Raw genomic sequence first — 17154 nt, 5'->3', positions numbered from 1 at the left:
CTTCTTTCTCCCCTCCTTAATTCATCTCCAAGTCTATCTCTCCCTTTCCTACTTTATCTCCATCTCTCTCTTCCTCTATTCTAGTCACAATCGATCTCCAACTCTCTATGTCTCTTTCCTACTTTATCTCCTTACTTATGATAAAGGCTATCAAAATTCCAAAGGAAAGTCCACAATTTTATTTGAAAGCCTTCATTTGTTAATTATTAATTAGCAACAATTAGTTAGTTAAGGTTTATAGTTAGTTAGGTCTTATCCACTTGTTAGTTAATTGTACATATGGATAATAAGTTCATATGTGTGTGTGTGTGTATGTATATATATATATATATATTACTATTATTAAACAAGTCAATATTAGGGTTGAGATTAAAATCAGAAAATTAAAGAGAAAAGTCAAATTATGGTCCAATGGCAAAATGGTAAATCAAGGTTCATAGGCAAAATGATAATCCTTAAGATAAAAACCCTAAACTGATTCTACAGTGTAGTTGCATCTAATGAATAATTTTAGCACTTACCAAGTACTGATGCAACCCTCAACCCTCAATGGTCTGGTATCCCCACTTTTAGTTGCCCTGACCCTACAATAGTCAAAAGACAAAAATACCTCTGAGTCAGATTTCAAGGTATAAACAATTCTTTCCAACTAACAACAAATTCTGTACTCGAAATTTACATACTTGGATTACGGAATTAATATGAGTACTTCATTTGCATCTCGTTCTCTTTCTCCCACGAGCATTCTTGGATATGGTGGTTGCCCCAGAGAACTTTCACGTACGAGATAGTATAGTTCTATAAAACTTGCTCTTTCTAATCCAGGATTTGAATAGGTGCTTCTTCATAGGACAAATCTGCCTTTAGTTACAACTGTTCGTAGCTCAAAATGTGAGATGAATCTATCATGTACCTTTTGAGTAACGCAAAATTAAGGACGTCGTGCACTCCTGCTAAGGTTGGGGATAATGATAATCTATAAGCATCTGGTCCAACTCTCTGTAGTATTTCAAATGGACCAATGAATTTAGTGCTGAGCTTTCCCTTCGTCCCGAATCTCATTACTCCCTTCATAGGTATAATCTTTAGAAATGCACGGTCCCCAATTGAAAACTCTAGTTCCTTTCTCTTAGCATCAGCATAGCTCTTCTGTCTATCCTGTACCACTTTTATCCTCTTCTAAATAAGAAGAATCTTGTCTTGAGCTTCTTTTACAATCTCTATAATGCCCTGACCTCAATAACCTTGGCACAATATTTTTCTATTTGGCCCATGGGCCTCAAGGCTTTACAAGGCATTGTGCCATGTTAAAGAGGTTAGAGGTTATTAACTATCTAAGACATCTCCCCCTAGGCGATGTGGTACTAAAGTTTGCACACCATTGTCGATCTCCCAAACATCCTGGTGCTAGTTGTATTCTTGGTGGGTACACCTCAACAATCTCTCAGGCATGTCTAGTACTTGTCGTATTCTAGAGTGTCACAATCTTCCCCTTTTTCAGCATAATGTTCCCATTGTGGTCACACACACTGTTGGGTTCTACTCTGATACCATTTTTGACACCCGACTCCATTAACCTTAGCATAATATTGTCCTCTTTGGCCCATTGGCATTCAAATGCATTGTGCCACGTTAAGGAGGTTAGAGGTTGTTAACTAGCCAAGCAATCTTCCCTCAGAGATGTGGGGCTAAAGTTTATACACCTTCACCGATCTCCCAAACACCTTGGTACAAGTCATATTCTTAGTGGAGACACCTCACCAATCTCCCAGGCAGGTCTGGTACTTGCCATATTCTTAGGTGTCATAATCTCAGGTCCCAATAATTTGTGCTCACCAACTTCCTTCGAGAGTAGGGGAGATCGGCACTTCTTGCCATAAAATGCTTCATATGGTGCCATTTCCTTTGGTTGCATGGAAATTGTTATTGTAAGTGAATTATAGCAAGGGTAAATACTTCTCCCAATTACCTACCATATCTAAGGCATAAGCTTGGAGTATATCTTCAAGTATCTGAATCATCCTCACTAATTGTCCATCAGTTTGTGGGTGAAAAGCTATGCTAAACTTTAGTTTAGCTCCCAAGCATTGGTGCATACTCTTCTAGAATCTTGAGGTAAATCTTGGGTCCCTATTAGACACAATGAACACTAGAATACCATGTAATCTGATAATCTCATCAACATAAATTTCTGCCATTCGCTCAACAGTGTACTTTATAGAATAAGCAAGAAATGCAAACTTGGTCAAATGGTTGACTATGACTCATACAGCTTCATGGCCTTTATATGACTGGCAATTCTATAATAAAGTCCATAGTAATATGATCCCATTTCCACTGTAGTATCTCTAGTGGGTGTAGAAGTCCTGATGGCCTCTCGTGCTTTGCCTTCACTTGCTAACAAGGCCAAATATTTTGTTATAAACAAAGCAATATCCCTCTTCATGTTATTCCACCATTAGTATTCATTCAAGTCATGATACATCTTGGTACTTTCAGGGTGTATAGAATAAGAAGAACTGTGCGCTTCTTTTAATATCAGTTCCCTCAATTTCGGTTTTTTTCTGTACACATGGATGTTTCCCTTTTTTTATGAGTCCGTCTTCAGTAATATGAAATTGTGACCATCTCTTTTCTGACAAGCCCTCTCTAATCTCAATCATTGAAGAGTCTATTTCTTGAGCTTCCTTAATCTGATCAACCAAGAATGGTTAGATAGCATTTTGTAATCAGTACAGTAGGGGCAACTAACTACAAATTTCAACTTCAAACTCATTATTTCTTTTTGAAAATGATGCTGCCTCATCAATATTGCTATAGAAAGTCCTTGTGATTTATGACTCAGTGCATTTGCAATGACATTAGCTTTATCAAGGTGATAAAGTATGTCACAATCATAGTCCTTCATCAACTCTAGCCATATTCTCTGTCTCATATTAAGCTCCTTCTGTGTAAAGAAATAATTCAGACTTTTGTAATCTGGGTATATCTCACACTTCCCACCATGTAAATAGTGTCTCCAAATCTTCAATGCAAAGACAACTGCTGCCAACTCTAAATCACGAGTCTGATAGTTTTCTTATAATTCTTCAACTGTCTGGAGGCATAGGCTACTACCTTTCCTTGTTGCATGAGTAAGCAACCTAAACCTCTCTTTGAAGCATCTATAAATCACCTTCCCTCCTGGACTAGATGGAATGGTCAAAACAGGCGCTGACACTAGTCTTTGCTTCAGCTCCTGAAAACTCTTTTCACAGTCCTCGATCCACACAAACTTTGTACCCTTCCTGTTGAATGCAGTTAAAGATGAGGCAATCTTGGCGAAGCTCTCAATGAATCTTTGAAAATAGCCGGGTTAAACTAAGAAACTTCAAATCTTTGTAGTTGTAGTGGGTCTAGGCTAGTTTGTAACTGCTTCAACCTTGGCCAGATCTACAAAAATTTCCTCGGCCGAAACAACATGGCCAAGAAACTTCACCTCTCTAAACCAAAAGTCACATTTACTAAGTTTGCCATATAATTTCTTTTTGTGCAGTGTTTTTGATACAATCCTCAAATGATTCTTATGGTCTGCTTCACTCTTTGAGTGGATTAATATTCCATTAATAAAGACGATGACAAACTTATCTAGGTAGTCATGAAGGACTCTGTTCATTAGATTCATAAACGTTGTAGGTGCATTAGTTAACCCAAATGGCATAACAAGAAATTCATAAGGGCCATAACAGGTCCGACATGCAGTTTTTGGTATGTCCATTGACTTTTAATTGGTGGTACTAAATCTCATGTATTTTTGAGAAAACACACACACCTTGCAATTAATAAAATAGATCATCGATTCTAGGCAAAAGATACCTATTCTTAATAGTGACCGTGTTCAATTCTCTGTAATTGATGGATAGCCTCATGCTTCCATCATTCTTCTTCACAGATAGGACAAGAGTGCCACAAAGTGAAACACTAGGTCTAGTAAAACCCTTCTCCAAAAAATCTTGTAGTTGGTCCTTTAGCTCCTTCAGCTCTGATGGGGCCATCCGATAAGGTGCCTTAGAGATTGATGCGGTACCAGGTGTAAGATCAATGATAAATTCTAACTCTCGACCAGCTAGTAATCCAACAAGATTATTGGGAAATACAACTGGGAACTCTTCGACTACAGCTATGTCCTCTAGTTCTAATTCCTTATGCTCTACCACTGAGGCTAGAAAACCTTGACAAACCCATGAACGTAATCTATTTTCCTTCAAAGATGAGATCAAAGGCATAGGAAAATAATTCCCTTCGTTCCGACGAAAGTAAAGTTAGGGTCGTCACTAGGTCTGAAAACAATTTTTTCTCATGGCAAAGAATATTTTCATGATACTTGGATAACTAGTCCATGCCAAGAATAACATCAAAGTATATTTTTTGAGATTTTAAAATGTAACCGCAAGCGTACGGATTAGGGTAGCTGTGGGTCGAACGTAGGGAGAGTAGCCACTTTATTTTTTTGCTTCTTTTAATAATGCGAAAGTGAACCGATTAATGGTTGTGATCTAATTCTTATTACCGTCTTAAACATATGTATCTAAAATAACATCCTAACCATTCATCATCTAAAAATTTAAATACACAAGCCACGTAATTAAAATTAAATAAATAAATATCTGAAAATAAACATCCCACGCAATTAAAAAGTAATGAAGGAAAAAAAATACTGAAATACAAATAAAGTAAAAGAAACGGGATAAAACTAGAGAGAGACTCACAAGTAGGTTTCTGTACTTAGCCTGAGGGATGCATCATAATATGAGCTTCCCTACTTGACCAGAGAGTCACTCTTACAAAGGTTACTCTACTTGGCTTTAGGGAAAGGGAGACAATTAAAATAAAAGCCATAAAATGATGATTCTATGGCTATGAAGGGTAAAGGCAACACAATCACTAGCCATAAACCTTGGGGGAAAGGGATAACAATAATGTAACGACTGAAATTAAAATCTTAAATTAAGAAAGAAAGGGTAGTCAGAAGAGGGAATGAGAGGGGAGAGAGAAGACTATTGAAGGAGCCTACTTAGTTGAACTTCAACTCTTAAATTGAAAACTTGTTCGATTTGAGATACTATCAGTACTAAAAACCAGATCTGGAATAAACCAAATCTGAAATTTCTAGTACTAGAGAAAAAAAATTGAACTTGAAAGACATGCTTCACAGTTTGTTCTTGTCACCTAGAACTCAGCCTAGAACTAGAACTTGAAAATTACAATTTCAATTGTTTAAACAATAAAAATAAAAGACTGAATCAAAAATAAAAGTGCTTGCATTAATTGAATAAAAAGAACTAACAAAATTGTTTAAAGCATAAACCTAGAACTAGAGCTAGAGAAAGAGAAATCTAGAGAAAGAGATAGAGCAACTAAGAAAAAACCCTAGAAGAAGAATAAAGTGCCTCCTCCCCTTGTATTAATTCTATTATATAGAGAATGGGGGAGGGAACCTAATGATTTTAGCTTCTAAAAAAATGATTTTTTTTTATCTTGTTGATGAAGTGGAGGAGAGAGAAGAGAGAAAACATATGGAGAGAGATCTCCCACGATTTTTGTTGCCTTTTTTTTCCTATTTTTTCTCCCTTTTTCTATTTTTCTCTCTCTTGCGCAAGAAACCCCCTTTGGCCGATTTTTCTTGCTTGGATTTGGACAATATTCTATTTTAATGGAAAATTCCATCCATATCCTTGTCTTTTCTTTTTTCTTTTTCTTCTTTCCTTTTTTTTTCTCTTTATTTTCTCTCTCTCTTCTTCAAACTTGCGTACAACCATCTTGGCTGACCTCCTTTAAGTGATGAGTAGGAGAGAGAAAATCTTCTAGAAAAAACCTCAACAAAATGGCATCTAAGAGGTTCGAACTTGAGACCTCCTAATAAGCAAGGGATTTTGCACACTACAACTCACCAACTACGCTAGGTAGTTGTTGTTACTAAAAACGAATCTTCAATCACTTAAGGATTTAGTTCATCGATCCTTGTTAGCATTTGGAATATTTCTTATACCCTTCGGACAACTGTAGATGGACTGGTTCTGCATCTCGGTTCAATTATGATCCATTATTCTTTTTGTTATTCTTTTTCTAGCCCGAAAAGAATAATCACTTGTATGGTTGACCAAACAAATGTTTACTTGCAATTGAACAGGTTCATCTTGCTCAGAATTCGTCCTCCTCGCAACCATGAAAGGAAATAAGACCCTTTTATGTGTAAAATTGGAGATATAGCACCCGATAGTCCTTAAGGCCTTAAGAATATAAAACCTGCAAAAAGAGAGTAAAACCCAAGGTAGCTCCATTCTAAATATGTTAAATGCATGTTTTACTATACTAGATTTCACACATAAATGTGCTCATCAGAATTCTCCCACACTTAGACTTTGCTAGTCCTCGAGCAAAACAAAAAGAAAAAGAATAAAAACAAAAAACCTAATTCACTTTCGTAGGAATCATGGTTGCACTTAGCATGTGCAACAAGCCTTTAAATTCCTAGGTCACCCCTAGTGGACGAGTTATGTCTCGTGGGTGTTTGCAGTGAATATACATATAAAATTCAGAATAAACAAATCCCAACCTTGGCTAAAGGTAAGGGCCATACCGATCCGGAGCAAAGATAATTCCTCTTACAAGGGACCCCCATACTTGAACTTTTATTACCCTTTACCAATTCCAGGCACTGGCATATTTCTTAATTTGCAACTTACTTCATCTCTTCCAAAATATCCTTATCTTGAGGAAAAACCACTTGTGAAGAAATAAGGAACCAATGACTAAGGCGTTGGAGTGTTTTTGACCAAATATGTTACCTAGCATTAATGACATTTACACATTTTTTCTCCATTTTTCGCTTTATAAATTCTATTCTACTCCACTGCCTTTGGCCTGAATGACATGGTGGAGCAAACATCAGACACCCAAGTTACTATGTAGCTTTTCTTTTTGTATATGCCCATAAAGACAGTGATGCTAGAGTTCTTTCAGAAGTTTCCTCCCTAGGAATTTCGATCAAGACACCATGCTTCCTGAGGTGCAATGCCCTGTCTAGTTCCAAGGGAATCAACTTTTATTCTTCTTTATACCGCATTTTACACTCCATTTAAAATTGTGCATTTTTCAACTCATGCCAAATTAAAAAGAATGTCTCAACTCCAACTCAAAAGTACAAGGAACCCACAGACTTACAACTAGTCCAACACCATAAAACAAGGGNTTGCGTGGCTTGCGTCTTTAAATTCTTAGATGACGAATGGTTAGGACGTTATTTTTAGGACGGTAATTAGAATTAGATCACAACCATTAATCAGTTCACTTTCGCATTATTAAAAGAAATAAAAAATAAAGTGGTTGCTCTCCCTGTGTTCGACCCGTAGCTACACTGATCCGTACGCTTGCGGTTACATTTTAAATCTCAAACAGTAACAGCTGAAATTAAAATCTTAAATTAAGAAAGAAAGGGTAGTCAGAAGAGGGAATGAGAGGGGAGAGAGAAGACTATTGAAGGAACCTACTTAGTTGAACTTCAACTCTTAAATTGAAAACTTGTTCAATTTGAGATGCTATCAGTACTAAAAACCAGATCTGGAATAAGCCAAATCTGAAATTTCTAGTACTAGAGAAAAAAAATCTGAAGAAAAAAAATTGAACTTGAAAGACTCGCTTCATAGTTTGTTCTTGTCATTTAGAACTCAGCCTAGAACTAGAACTTGAAAATTACGACGTCAATTGTTTAAACAATAAAAATAAAAGACTGAATCAAAAACAAAAGTGCTTCCATTAATTGAATAAAAAGAACTTACAAAAGTGTTTAAAGCATAAACCTAGAACTAGAGCTAGAGAAAGAGATAGAGCAACTAAGAAAAAACCCTAGAAGAAGAATAAAGTGCCTCATCCCCTTGTATTAATTCTATTATATAGAGAATGGGGGAGGGAAGCTAATGATTTTAGCTTCTAAAAAAATGATTGTTTTTTATCTTGTTGATGAAGTGGAGGAGAGAGAAGAGAGAGAAGAGAGAAAACATATGGAGTGAGATCTCCCACGATTTTTGTTGCCTTTTTTTTCCTATTTTTTCTCCCTTTTTCTATTTTTCTCTCTCTTACGCAAGAAACCCCCTTTGGCCAATTTTTCTTGTTTGGATTTGGACAATATTCTATTTTTCTTTTTATGTGTAAAATTGGAGATATAGCACATGATAGTCCTTAAGGCCTTAAGAATATAAAACCTGCAAAAAGAGAGTAAAACCCAAGGTAGCTCCATTCTAAATATGTCAAAGGCATGTTTTACTCTACTAGATTTCACACATAAATGTGCTCATCAGAATTCTCCCACACTTAGACTTTGCTAGTCCTCGAGAAAAACAAAATGAAAAAGAATAAAAACAAAAAACCTAACTCACTTTCGTAGGAATCATGGTTGCACTTAGCATGTGCAACAAGCCTTTAAATCCCTAGGTCACCCCTAGTGGATGAGTTATGTCTCATAGGTGTTTGTAGTGAATATACATATAAAATTCAGAATAAACAAATCCCAACCTTGGCTAAAGGTAAGGGCCATACCGATCCGGAGCAAAGATAATTCCTCTTACAATGGACCCCCATACTTGAACTTTTATTACCCTTTACCAATTCCAGGCACTGGCATATTTCTTAATTTGCAACTTACTTCATCTCTTCCAAAATATCCTTATCTTGAGGAAAAACCACTTGTGAAGAAATAAGGAACCAATGACTAAGGCGTTGGAGTGTTTTTGACCAAATATGTTACCTAGCATTAATGACATTTACACATTTTTTCTCCATTTTTCGCTTTATAAATTCTATTCTACTCCACTGCCTTTGGCCTGAATGACATGGTGGAGCAAACATCAGACACCCAAGTTACTATGTAGCTTTTCTTTTTGTATATGCCCATAAAGACAGTGATGCTAGAGTTCTTTCAGAAGTTTCCTCCCTAGGAATTTCGATCAAGACACCATGCTTCCTGAGGTGCAATGCCCTGTCTAGTTCCAAGGGAATCAACTTTTATTCTTCTTTATACCGCATTTTACACTCCATTTAAAATTGTGCATTTTTCAACTCATGCCAAATTAAAAAGAATGTCTCAACTCCAACTCAAAAGTACAAGGAACCCACAGACTTACAACTAGTCCAACACCATAAAACAAGGGTCTCTTATTTTTCAAAAGAAATTCACATCTCAAGACACAGGCTTATTTCTTTCTTCTCAACAGGGTTTTTATATGTTCAAAATGGGTACCTTAATCATAACTTTTATTTTCATACATCACGCAATCTAATGGTATGATTGTTAGCTAAAAGCCAAAGTAGGACTTCATCCTTAGCTAGCTTAAAAATAAAAAGAAAAACAAACAAAACAAAGTAAAAAAAGTAGAAACTAGTTTCCCTCTCCCACACTTAAGTCATGCAATGTCCTCAATACATGGAAAGAATTAAAAGCGAAGAAAATGCGAAGGGGTCATACCTCATTAAAAGTTAGTCATTAGTATAAAGAGGCTCATGGAGATCCATGACCTCTTCACTACCAGTAGTAGGAAACTCGAGGAACGGTTTCAAACGCTGACTATTAACCTTCGAAATTATCCCAGTTCCTGGATTCAGAATCTCCATAGCCCCATGGGGATATACATTATGGACAATAAATGGTCCATCCCATTGGGATCTAAGCTTACTAGGGAAAAGATGGAATCGAGAGTTATACAATAAGACCTTATCACTAATTGTAAAAGATTTACGCAGAATGTGCTTATTATGGAAAGCTTTAGTCTTTTTCTTGTAAATCGTAGAACTTTCATAGGCATTATTCCTAAGTTCCTCCAACTCAGATAGTTGGAGCCTACGATGAATTCCCGTATTAAATAAATCAAAGTTGAGCTTCTTGATGGCCCAAAAGGCCTTATGCTCTAACTCAACTGGTAAGTGACAAGCTTTCTCATACATCAAATGGGAGGGAGACTGACCAAGGTAGGTCTTGAATGCAGTCTGATGGGCCTACAAGGCATCAATGAGCCAAAGGGACCAATCCTTATAGGATGGGATTAACAGTTTTCTCCAAGATTTGTTTGATCTGCCTATTAGACACTTCCACTTGGCCACTAATTTGGGGGTGATAAGGGGTAGATAACTTATGGGTGATCCCATGCTTTTTCATTAAGGCCTCAAAAGGCCGATTATAAAAATGAGTACCCCTATCACTAATTATTATACGTGGTGCACTAAAGCGGAAAAAAATGTTCTCTTTGAGAAACTGGACCACTACTTTGTGATCATTAGATTTATAAGGTATGGCTTCTATCCATTTAGAAACGTAATCAATAGCCAAAAGTATGTATAAATTCTCAAAGGAATTAGGGAATGATCCCATGAAATCAATGACCCATACATCAAAGATCTCAACTACCAAAATAGGGTTGAGAGGCATCTTGTTCCTCTTATTGATACGGCCAAAAGACTGGCATGCGGGACAAGCCTTGTAAAACTCAAAATCATCTCTAAAAAGAGTGGGCCAATAAAATCCACATTGTAGAACCTTTGCAGCAGTCTTCTTAGGTCCAAAGTTTCCACCACATGCATAATCATAACAAAAAGAGAGAATAGAATGTTGCTCATGATCAGGAACACATCATCGGATAATCTGATCTAGACATATCTTAAACAAATAAGGATTAGCCCAGAAAAAGTGCTTAACTTGGGAATGAAACCTATACTTATCTTGGGTGGATCAGTGATTCGGAGTCACACCTCAAACTAAGAAGTTGATAATATCAACAAACCATGGTTCACTAGACACTGCAAGTAACTGTTCATCTGAAAAGTTCTCGTTGACTGGAGAATCGATAGTCAAGGAATTGGGAAGCCAGGATAAATGGTGTACAATTAGGTTTTCAACTCCTTTCTTATCCCTAATTTCTAAATCAAACTCTTGCAAAAGTAAAACCCACCTAATGAGATGGGCTTTGGCATCCTTCTTCTAAACTAGGTATCTAAGAGCAAAATGATCAGTATACACCACCACATGTGAACCAACTAAGTAAGACCGAAACTTTTCTAATGCAAACACAGCAGCTAAAAATTCTTTTTCAGTGGTTGTATAATTGACTTGTGCATCATTTAAGTCCTACTAGCATAGTAAATGACAGTGGAAAACCTATTAATCCTTTAATCCAAAACCGCTCCTATGGTAAAATTTGAAGGATCACACATCAGTTCAAAAGGTTCAGTCCAAACAGGTGGTTGAGCAATGGGTGCATTGGTCAACTCTTTCTTAGGTTGTTTGAAGGATTCTAGGCACTCTTTAGAAAACTCAAAAGTTTGATCTTTGGCAAGTAATGAAGTGAGAGGTCGGGCTAACTGACTAAAGTTCTTAATAAACCTTCTATAGAAGCCCGCATGCCCTAGAAAAGACTGGACTTCCTTAACAGATTGAGGAGGTGGTAAATTCTCAATTAAATCCACTTTGGCTCTATCTACCTTAATTCCCTCCTTGGATATTACATGGCCTAAAACAATACCAGATTTAACCATAAAATGGCATTTCTCCTAATTCAAAACCAAATTCTTAGATATGCACCTTTTCAAAACTAGGGAAAGATGATGAAGACATTCAGAATAGAAATTCCCATAAATTGAAAAGTTATCCATAAATACTTCTAAGAATTTTTTGACCATGTTAGAAAAGATGCTCATCATGCATCGTTGGAACGTAGCAAGGGCATTGCAAAGCCCAAAGGGTATACGCCTGTAAGTAAATGTTCCATATGGATATGTAACAGTGGTCTTATGTTGGTCCTCTAAAGCAATTGGAATCTGGTTATAGCTGGAATATCCATCAAGAAAACAACAGTATTCATGTCCAGCTAACCTCTCTAACATCTGGTCATTGAATGACAATGGGAAGTGGTCCTTCCAGGTTGCCACATTAAGTTTCCTGTAATCTATACACACTCTCCACCCTGATTGGACATGAGTTGGAATTAGTTCATTATCGGCATTGGGAACTACAGTCACCCTAGACTTCTTAAGCACTACGTGAACTGGGCTTACCCATTGGCTGTCAGAAATAGGATAAATTATTCCATGATCCAAACAATTTAGGATCTATTTCTTAATGGCTTCCATCATCACTGGATTAGCTATTCTTTGGGGTTCCGTGGATGGTTTGGAATCTTTCATAAGATGTATATGATGTAGCACAATATAAGGGCTTATACCCTTGATATCAGTCATGGTCCAACCTAAGGCTTCCTTATTATCTTTTAACTCTCTAAGTAACTCCTCTTCTTAGCTAGAAGTCAAATTTGAAGAAATTATTATAGGAAGAGTCTGGTCAAGCCCTAGGAAAGCATACCTCAAATTAGATGGTAACTCCTTAAGATCTAGCTTAGAGGGCTCAACTATGGAAGGTTTGGGAATGAAATTGGAAAGGGGTTCTAAGGGCTCCACAGGTGTGTGAAGACTCAAGACTTCAGAAAAGAAATTTTCACTATCATCATCCAACTCATCCATATACTCTTGGAATTCTGAATCAAAATCAATATCAAAGTTGGTAATAAAATCATCAGAAAAATCTAAGAAATCCTCAAGCATATTGATCTCTTCTTCTATATGTGGTTGTTTGCCCATCCTAAACATGTTAAACTCAACAGTTTGGTTGTCAAAAGATAACCTTAGGAAACCATTCTGACAGTTGATTAAGGCATTACTAGTAGTCAAGAATGGTCTTCCAAGAATTATTTGGATCTCATCCTTGGTTGAGAAGGGCTTGATATCTAACACAATGAAATCAACAGAGAAAATAAATTCCCCCACCTTTAGTAAAACATCCTCAACCATCCCTTTAGGAATCTTAACAGACCTATCTACCAACTGAATAGTAGTTCCAGTGGCTTTCAATTCACCTAATCCTAGTTACTTGTACACATGGTAAGGTAAAAGATTCACACTTGCGCCAAGGTCAAGTAAGGCATGCTCAATGTAGGTGTTGCTTATGACACAGATATGGTAGGGCTCCCTAGATCCTTATACGTGGCTACTATTGGCTGAGTAATTATGAAACTAATGTTACCTACCAAGAATGCCTTTTTGGGTACACTAGTGATATGTTTGTGAGTACATAAATCTTTTAGTACCTTTGCAAAGGTGGGGATCTCGGATATGGCATCCAAAAGAGGGATGTTCACTTCTACCTTTTTGAAGATTTCTAAAATTTTATCCATGGAAGCAATCTTCTTTTTGTTTTTCAAGCGATTAGGAAATGGGACAGGAGGAACATAAGGACTGTTAGGGATTTGCCCTTTTTTAGAAGAATCATTTTTGGTTTCCTGAATCAAATCATCTTTAATTTCAAAAGAATCTTTAGGTTCATCAGACAAACCTGGAAAAAGAGGCACACTTGTGTCCTCAACTGAAGGAGAGTTAACAGGAGTAATAGATGAGGAATATTTAGAAACGCTCTGTTGGTACTCTCTACCACTCCGAAGGGTATAAACAACATTACATTGGTTAGAGGGCCGTTGTTGGGTCTGACCTTATACTATATTTAGTGGTGCATTAGTTGGTGCTTGTGAACTAACAGGCTGATGATGCCTAGGGTTAGGCTCTGGTTGACTGGGTAAAGTTCCTTTCTCCCTCTCATGCATAATTGAGATAAGTTGGATGAATTCTCTCGTAAGATTTTGATGGCTTGTCATGAGGAGGGCTATATTTTTTTCCAAGTCACTTATTCATCTTGCCTCTCCAGTGTTGGTAAACCCAGGGGGTTGCTGATAAGATGATAGGAGAGGGGCCCTAGGAAAACTAGCCTGATCTCCTACATTTGACCTAGAAAAAGTATTTTGAAAAAAAGATTATTGTGCAAAGGAAGGCCTTTGGGGTCAAGGTTGATATTGATTATGAAAATTGGAAGGCTCTGCTTGGTTGCTTTGATTCCAAGAGAAATTTGGGTGATTTCTCCATCCTGGATTGTAAGTGTTACTATATGAATTATTCCAGTATAAGGCATTAACACTACCATTAGAAGTGCCCCCAGAGGTGTTGGGGCATTCTTCTATGATATGTCCAGGGGACTGGCACCAAGAACAAATCGTAACCAAATTGACTGATGATGGCTCTCTAGGAACAATAGCCTCAATCCTCTTAATTAAGTTATCCAAATGGGCTTCCTTGGCTTCTATCCCATCCAAAAAATATCTTTTTTCCTCTTATGATTCTTTCACTCTCTTGGGTTGGTTCTCACTCACGGGTTTTGTTATCTAAGTCAAGTAAGAATTCCTATGCCTTTCCTTCATCTGTAAAGGATGTGAATCCCTCAAGACACATAGACTCTATAATTTGTTTAGTTGGGTAATCAATATCCTCATAAGTTTTTTGACATAAATGTCATAAGTCTAGGCCATGGTGAGGGCATTCTTGGAGTAAATCCTTGAATCTCTCTATAAGCTTGGAAAAGGACCCACTGGGCTTTTGCCTAAACTGAAAGATATCACTTCTAAGCTTATTGGTCTTGTGAGTTGGGAAAAACTTCTTAAGGAAGACAACTATGAACTGTTCCCATGAGGTTATGAAATTTATGGGTAACCCATACAACCACTTCTTAGCTTGGTCTTTTAATGCAAAAGTGATAAACCTCTTAATTAGAACACATACCTCTTCAAATTCCCTTGGAAATAAGTATGCATCCTTAGAGGTCAACCCATGGAAGTGGAGAAATATAGTGATGTATTGATATTTGAGTTCAAAATTATTGCCCTGGGCTTGTGGTAGAACTATGCAGGAAGGTTGGGCTATTCTAGCAGGGTAGAACCTATCTTTCAGAGATTTAGGTGAAGGGTTTTGATGTTGGTCTTCCATATTGAAAGGTTTTAAAGAGAGCAAATGTATAAGGTCACTATTTGTTGGATCTCTTCTTTCTAATGGATTCTTAATATTACATACCCACCTAACACTCATGCAACAGAAAACTGCCCACAACTAGAGTAAGACAAGCACAAAAGAATGGATAGCAAAACTTTTTATTTTTTTATTTTTATTTATATTTTTATTTATTTTTTATTTATTTATTTTTTTTTTTTACTTTTTGGGAGCTTACCGGCAGGGGTTCAGGGTTGCTCAGGTTAATTCTTGAGGTACTGCTACAAGGCAAAACCTGTTTTTATCATACTGTGAGGCATGGCGACCTCCACCGATACAACTATTATTGCAAGTTGTTCTTCTCAGGAATTCAATAAAAGAAAAGGAAAAAATAAAACAAAGCAAACAAAGCACACCGATTTACTAAAAGAAACCAAAAAATAACATGGAACTATCTCCCCGACAACGGCACCAAAAACTTGTTTGAGATTTTAAAATGTAACCACAATAGTATGGATCCATGTAGCTGTGGGTCGAACAAAGGAAGAGCATGCACTTTATCTTTTTTGCTTCTTTTAATAATGTGAATGTGAACCGATTAATGGTTGTGATCTAATTCTAATTAGTGTCCTAAACATATGTATCTAAAATAATGTCCTAACCATTCGTCATCTAAGAATTTAAAATCGCAAGCCACGCAATTAAAATTAAATAAATAAAATGCTGAGAATAAACACCCCACGTAATTAAAAAGTAATGAAGGAAAAAAATGTTGAAATAAAAATAGAGTAAAAGAAAGGGGATAAAGCTAGACAGAGACTCACAAGTAGGTTTCTCTACTTAGCCCGAGAGATGTATCATAATATGAGCTTCCCAACTTGACCAAAGAGTCACTCTTACAAGGGTTACTCTACCTAGCTTTAGGGAAAGGGAGGCAATTGAAATAAAAACAATAAAATGATAGTTCTATGGCTAGGAGGGGCAAAGCCAACAAATACACCAGCCATGAACCTTGGGGGAAAGGGATAGCAATAATGTAATGGCTGAAATTAAAATCCTAAATTAAGAAAGAAAGGGTAATCAGAAGAGGGAATGAGAGGGGAGAGAGAAGACTACTGAAGGAGCCTACTTAGTTGAACTTCAATCCTTGAACTGAAAACTTGATTGATTTGAGATACTACTAGTACTAAAAACCAGATCTGGAATAAACCAGATCTTAAATTTCTAGTACTAAAGAAAACAAATTTGAAGAAAAAAAATTAAACTTGAAAGACATGCTTCATAGCTTGTTCTTGTCACCTAGAACTAAGCCTAGAACTAGAACTTGAAAATTACAACTTCAATTGTTTAAACAATAAAAATAAAAGACTGAATCAAAAACAAAAGTGCTTGCATTAATTAAATAGAAAGAAATTGCAAAAGTGTTTGAAGCATAAACCTAGAACTAGAGCTAGAGAAAGAGAAAACTAGAGAAAGAGATAGAGCAACTAAGAAAAAACCCTAGAAGAAGAATGAAGTGCCTCCTCCCCTTGTGTTAATTCTATTATATAAAGATGGGGGAGGGAAGCTAACGATTTTAGCTTCTAAAAAAAAAGATTTTTTTTATCTTGTTAATGAGGTGGAGGAGAGAGAAGAGAGAAAATGTGTGGAGAGAGATCTCCCACGATTTTTCTTACCTTTTTTTCCTATTTTTTCTCCTTTTTTCTATTTTTCTCTCTCTTCTTGCGTAAGAAACCCCCTTTGGCCGATTTTTCTTGCTTGGATTTGGACAATATTCTATTTTTTTTCTTCTTTCCTATTTTTTCTCTCTTCTTCAAACTTGCGTACAACCATCTTGACCGACCTCCTTTAAGTGATGAGTAGGAGAGAGAAAATCTTCTAAAAAAACCTCAACAAAATGACAGCTAAGAGGTTCGAACTTGAGACCTCCTAATAAGCAAGGGATTTTGCACACCACAACTCACCAAATACACTAGGTAGTTGTTGTTACCAAAAACAAATCTTCAATCACTTAAGGATGTGGTCTATCGATTCTTGTTAGCATATGGAATATCCCTTATATCCTTGGGACAACTGCAGATGGGATGGTTTTGTATCTCGGTTCAGTTCTGATCCATTATTCTTTTTTTCGCTAGAAAAGAATAATCACCTGTACGGCTGACCAAACGAATGTGTACTTGCAATTGAACACATTCATCTTGCTCAGAATTACATCCTCTTCGCAATCATGAAAAGAAATAGGAGCATTTTACATGTAGAATTGGATATATA

At 36.6% G+C, this 17154-nt stretch overlaps 1 non-coding gene across 1 annotated transcript; it reads left to right on the top strand.

Annotated features, from left to right (window-relative positions):
- Window positions 1-14422: 14422 nt before the first annotated feature.
- LOC122062979 lies at window positions 14423-14529 on the top strand. Its single transcript, XR_006135167.1, has one exon. It is a non-coding gene; the product is annotated as a small nucleolar RNA R71 (small nucleolar RNA).
- Window positions 14530-17154: the final 2625 nt, after the last annotated feature.

This window comes from Macadamia integrifolia, unplaced genomic scaffold, assembly GCF_013358625.1.
Source record: "Macadamia integrifolia cultivar HAES 741 unplaced genomic scaffold, SCU_Mint_v3 scaffold1166, whole genome shotgun sequence".
Classification (NCBI taxonomy): domain Eukaryota; kingdom Viridiplantae; phylum Streptophyta; class Magnoliopsida; order Proteales; family Proteaceae; genus Macadamia; species Macadamia integrifolia.
This window is presented reverse-complemented; position numbering and strand designations above follow the sequence as displayed.